At 36.6% G+C, this 5,921-nt stretch overlaps 1 long non-coding RNA gene across 1 annotated transcript; it reads right to left on the reverse strand.

Annotated features, from left to right (window-relative positions):
* Positions 1-1,706: 1,706 nt before the first annotated feature.
* LOC125504692 lies at positions 1,707-3,854 on the reverse strand. The gene is made up of 2 exons (XR_007281661.1): positions 3,561-3,854; positions 1,707-2,148 (listed from the first exon to the last, which is right to left on the reverse strand). It is a non-coding gene; the product is annotated as an uncharacterized LOC125504692 (long non-coding RNA).
* Positions 3,855-5,921: the final 2,067 nt, after the last annotated feature.

Raw genomic sequence — 5,921 nt, forward strand, 5'->3', positions numbered from 1 at the left:
GATACGTTTCAGAAGGCAATCAGGAAGGAACTGTTTACCAGGAAATAAATCTGCAATATTTTCTGTGCCCATATGTCGAATAATGATGATTCTATGAGGTTTTGGCCAAGGCAAAGGTTTGCAAATTTTGATGTTTTTGCGGCATCTCTTTCGGATAGTAGTTTGATTTTTATGAGATCAGGAAGTTTGCTTCCGAGATTTGGGTTATTTTCCCGTTAACATTGGATATGTATTTGATTCTATTTGAAATAGTTTTTTTTATGAAAAGGGACAATTTGCTAATTTTTTATTGCCTTATTTGATGGCTTATTCTTCAATATCCAGGCCAGGTATAAAAGCGCCGACTCTACGAGTGGCATTTGACTTCTGAATTTCAAATCTTTCCGGAAACCATTTCAATTTCTGTGAATTTATGAATATTCTGACGATTTACACAATTTTGCAATTCTTGCGTTGCTTTCCTTTACGGCGCATTCCTCTGGATGCAATTTAAACATCGAAATTTCGGCTTTACGCCACGAAACGAAGCTTTAGCTACGATTTCATGTGGATTTGGTTTCATGTTGGTGTCATGTTGTTGTTCATGTTTGGATTTCATGTGGATTTTCATAGTGTTTAGTTGTATCGCGCAAAGTATTTTAATTTGTATGAACTTAGAAAGCTCCCTAAACTTTGCGCGATTTGGTCATTCTTGAACTGTCGTTTTTTATGGCAAATTTATCGAACTCCAGGCAAGAAATGAGCTTGCCTGGATTCAACATCTGCTGCAACATGCTTAACATTTGGTGTGGATTTAGTTTCAGGAATGGTAGTGGATTAGTTATTATGAATTTAAGAATCTTTCATAGTTTTGCTCGATTTTGCAGTACATGTACTGCCTTCTTTTAAGATTCATTGCTCAAGATTGAGGGCGCGTACTGAATGCCAGCTCTATGAATCCATAAACTGAACCTCCAGGAAGATTTTCTGATAATTTAGCCTTGTTCCCGATTATTTATATTTTATATTATTTATTTTATTATTCCCGAGCGATTTAATTTTGATGAATTTTGGAGGTTTTCACTCAAGATTTGGGCGATTTGATTATTTGCGGTCTGTTTTATTGACATCCCTGAAGATCCAGAAAAGGTAGAGAGTTCCGCTAGCTTGCATAATCGGTAAAGCAGGGTCTACTTAAGATTTGTGATGAATTTGGTTTGGTTCCTGATAGTGGTTTTCTTTTTATTAACTTAGGAAGCTTGCTTCTAAGATATGAGTGTTCTGGCCTCGCTTGCACCATCTTCCCTATTGCTCATTTCTCAACATTTGCAGCACATATTAATATTCCGGTTTCAACAGTCCATACACAAAGGTTTCACTTAAAATGTGCATCATTAAGGAAATAAATTTAAAAATCTCGCGTTGAAAATCAAAGTTGGGCATGCAACAAACAATGTTTCAATGTTGTTAAATTTCTTAGTTTTGCTCATTTTCTTTGCACTATTTCTCGTGAAAATTCCGGCTAATTCGCCCCTGTTTCCGATCATCTAACGATATGCCTACACACTAGTTTTGCCGTAAACAATTTCGTTACCTACGCCTGATTCGAAAAAGTCCACGGCCTTAACCTTAACGCCGCTACGGAAAAATTGCACTTGCTCCTCTGTGAAGCCCATTTATCACCATTATTGCTCGATAAGATTAAAATGCATAAAATTACACGGATATTTCATTAATCGGGCAGCGAGCCCCATTGTTTTTATTATGTTGGCGATACTGTAAGCGCCACTTTTATCTAATTATACCCAGATAAGGCTCGTTTGTTGCTAATCTTAAAAACATTATTCTGTGCTCAAACAGTCACCAGTGCATCCAGCAGAAGAATATTTAAACTTTCTATATGCGGCTTTACAGGTAAGAAGTTTCTCAGAAAGGAAACTTGTCTTCGAAGCTTTTTCAGTCTTTCAAATATTCATCTAATTCAAAAGGTCGACAAACGTCCTTCTTAATAAGTGAGACCAGTTTGGAAAATCCGGCAAATGGGAGCACTTATGTGGGATCCAGTGGCGCACCGTAGATACCAATTTTTCCGTGCCCTAATTGGAGCTTTCTCCCAAAGCTGCTAAAGCCTTCTGGCGCATTTCTCACTGCTGCTGTTTAGTAAACAAACTGTAAATAAGAGAGTTGCATTTTATTCAATAAATGTGAAATTAAACGTGTATTTTCCTCGTCTACGACACTGCGAATGAGCAGAATACTCACAAGTCCCTCTGCATTGATCGGTTGGCATGTAGCGGAGAAAAATTGCATAAATCCACGTAATATTAAAATAAATTAGTGGAAATATTTAATAACCGACTGGCTGCATATAAGGGAATCTGGGTCGCAATTTTATTTATATACACCGCTTAAGCGGCTCTCTAATGCCGCAAAAACGATATGTCACTATTCTGCCGCTTTTTTCGCTCTTTTTTCCGCCTCGAAACCAGACCGATAAACGCGCAATTTTACCTTATTATAAATTATTTGTTTGTTTAAGACATTACGGCTGTCGCAAGTTAATTTGAATCGAAAGTAAGCAACCAATTTGAGGAATCTGGCCTTCGCAGTTCGCAATTTATTTAATCGATTTTCACATTTGTAAAGTTTTTCAGATTCTTTAGTTTTTAACCGAGAAGCGTCGAAAATGGTTAAAAGGTCCAAGAAAAAAGCTACAAAATGTCGCAGTTTACAAGTGAAATATGGAAACAAGCAAAGTGTCGTTGAATTTAGAATTTCGCATCTTTAGAACCGAGGTTTCGTTTGCAACAGTACCAAGCACCCTCAGATGCAATTATAGTTCCGAAACGCTTTCATTTCTTTATATGTATTTCCATTAGCTGGTTGCAGCGATGCACTTGAAGTTGTTGCGACCAAAAATCCATTTTTTTATTTCAGTTTTTCGCAACTTCTGCTTTTGCACCTTGTGGGTTTTTCATTAAAAGAGTTTTTTTCTGACGCGTTTTCAAGTGTCTGGTAGATGTAGTGAAACTTGCAAATTGCTGCTTGCTCCAGATTAGAAGTTACGAATTTTATTTAAAAAAGCGTTCATTTGAGGAAAACATTCATTTTTAGAGCTTCAAGCAGCAAAACATCAAGATTTTGCTTGATTTCATTGAGTCTCAATCTCACGAACTTGTTAAATTTTGCTCTAGATTACTACTTACGAATTTATTTTAAAAAGTGCATCGCTACTTGGATGCGCTAATTGTTACACCATCATTAACCCAGCAGTGGAAATTCGGGATTTTTTGCCCGTTTGGTGAAATTATCTCCAGTTTTGAATTTGAATGTCAGCTAGACATTGAGAAACTTTCAAGTTCCTGGTTGCACCGTATTGCTACCTACGATTTTTTTACGGAAACCGCACAGTTACGTGGGCTTGAGATTGTTGAACATTATATTTTAGCTCATTAATAACCCAGCAATAAAAAATCGGATTTTCTTCGGATTTAAACGAAAATTTAAAAACTTGTGAACCCAAATATTTGCTATATTTTGTGAAACTTTCAATTTCCTACTAGCTCCGCAATAGTACTTACGATTTTTCAGGAAGAGTGCGCATCTACGTGGGCGCGTTCATTTGTCATTTTCATTTGAGGATCGATTACCAAGCATCAAAAATCATGATTTTACTCGATTTCGGTCCGAATTTCACAAACTGCTGCTTCAAGCGTCTGCTATATCTGCAGAAACTTTCAAGTTCTAAGTTGCTCTAGACTAGAACTTGTAATTTATTGAGAAAACCGCATATTTACTTGGAAATGTCCATTTTTCGGTCATCATTATCACGGCGGTAAAAAATCAGAATTTTGTGAAACTTTATTGAAAATTCGTCAAATTTTGAATGCGAATGTCTGCTAGATGTCAGGAAACGTTCAAGTACTTACTTGCTCAGGTTGAGTACGTATCATTTTTTTCTGAAAGGGCGTTTTTGTGTGATTATATTGATTTCTAGATCATTGTTAACCCAACTGTAAAAATTGAGAATTCCTCCGAATTTCCAAAACCAGTTTTGAATGCAAGTGTCTGCTGTACATTGCAAAAATTTCAAGTTTCTACGTGTTTACAATGAGTACTTATAACTTTTTTACGGAAAACCCGCATGTACGAAAATACGTTGATTGTTACATCATTTCACACWCARCAGTAAAAAATMAGGATTWMTWGGGATTTCMMTGRAAMTTYTTCAGSRTGTGRSATMCRMRTSTSTGCTMYAGAYYSKGAAAKTTTCAAGTTYSTWCKTGCTCCRTATYAGAACTTRYRAWTTTTTCAAAGAAAGCGCACATTTGGGTAAGTCTGATGATTTGTAGGTCATTAATAACCTAACAGTAAAAATAAGGATTTTTAGGGATTTCCCTGAAACTTTTTCGCATGTCACATCCACATCTCTGCTCCAGATTGTGAAAGTTTCAAGTTTCTACKTGCTTGATACGTTRATTTTTATATCATTGTTAACGCAACAGTAAAAAAATCARGATTTCTTGGGATTCAMATAAAAATTTTCCAGGTTTCGAATAGAGATGTCTGCTATAGATTGTGAAGCTTTCAAGTTTCTACTTGCCCCATATTAATATWTTTTTATTTTTTTAAGACCTTTGGTACCTTCGTTCCTTAGATCACTTTTAACCCAGGAATGAAACATCAGGATTTCTTCAGATTTCAATCAAAATTTATYAAGAWCTGGAATAGAAGTGTCTTCTATACATTTTGRAASTTTCATAGTTTCCCCTTGCTTCAGATTAGTTTTSGATGCAAATTTTCTTTCGTGCTTCTTAAACCTCAGGCATAATTTTGTTTCAAACGCCCAAAAAACGTAACAAAAATAAAASTGCAAAGGCTGCAATAAATTTWATAAACTTTTGGAAATCAMRACGCAMTTAAACGTTGAAAAAATTAGAAGATCTATGGACTTTCAAGCATCAAACAATTTGAGGCTCCATGACTTTTAACACTAATTGAAAATTTGCTATTCCGGTTTGAACAATTTGAACCGACGTTTTGCTCGCAACTGCGCCAAGCGTTGTGAAAAGCTGTGCGAGTCTCGATGCTTTCATTGTTTATATTCCCGCAAAATTCACTTTGAGTTATTAAGCTAAAACTTTGCGGAACGAAAGGGCATTGATAATTTAGTTTCTTCCACTGTGTTTTTCACTTTTTCAGGGATTTATCTGTCTCTGACCATCGGTCATTTAGTGGCAATTTTCACCTCCTTCTGCCCACCAGCTGCCACTGTTTAAGCAATTCCCGTGGCTCTTAAATTGCCGATGGCGATTTACTACTGGGAATTGGCGCATTTTACCAAGAATTAATGTGGAAACCCAAGGATAAATCGAGCACCGGCCCACACGTCACTTTTTCCACTCGATCAATGGTAAACCATTTGAATAAATGCTAATTTGATAGGTTTATTGTGACGTCATAAATTGTGTGGGCCTCCTATTCAATGCCCATAAATAATTACAGAGCGAACGACAAGTCGCGCTTGATTTAATTTATGCCCATTTCACGACATTGTTATACCGGGATTTGGTTTAATTGGCTCAAATTGTAACTAGGAATCATTTTTCTATTCCTGCCCTTCCTGCAAAGCTTCACTGGTTTTCGGGACATTCATTCAGACAGCGAACGAATCACTTAGAGCTTAGAGCTATCCCAGCTCAATGGGAGCATAGAATAATAATACAAAATAGAATGCAGCGAATAAGTTGGCATCCATCCAATGCATTATTCATCGATATGGTCTCATATAACACGACGCGCGGTTCGAAAGACAAGGGGTTGAATACACCCATAGAAATACGAAAGCCAGTGCCATAAAATATATGAGCAAAGCCACAAAAGAAACAACCTAAAAAATACAATAGACTAGGTGTGTCGTCCCCGGCCCGATGCTCAAGACG

Source organism: Dendroctonus ponderosae, unplaced genomic scaffold (assembly GCF_020466585.1).
Source record: "Dendroctonus ponderosae isolate FM_Combo_2020 unplaced genomic scaffold, Dpon_F_20191213v2 Dpon_F_20191213_52, whole genome shotgun sequence".
Lineage (NCBI taxonomy): Eukaryota > Metazoa > Arthropoda > Insecta > Coleoptera > Curculionidae > Dendroctonus > Dendroctonus ponderosae.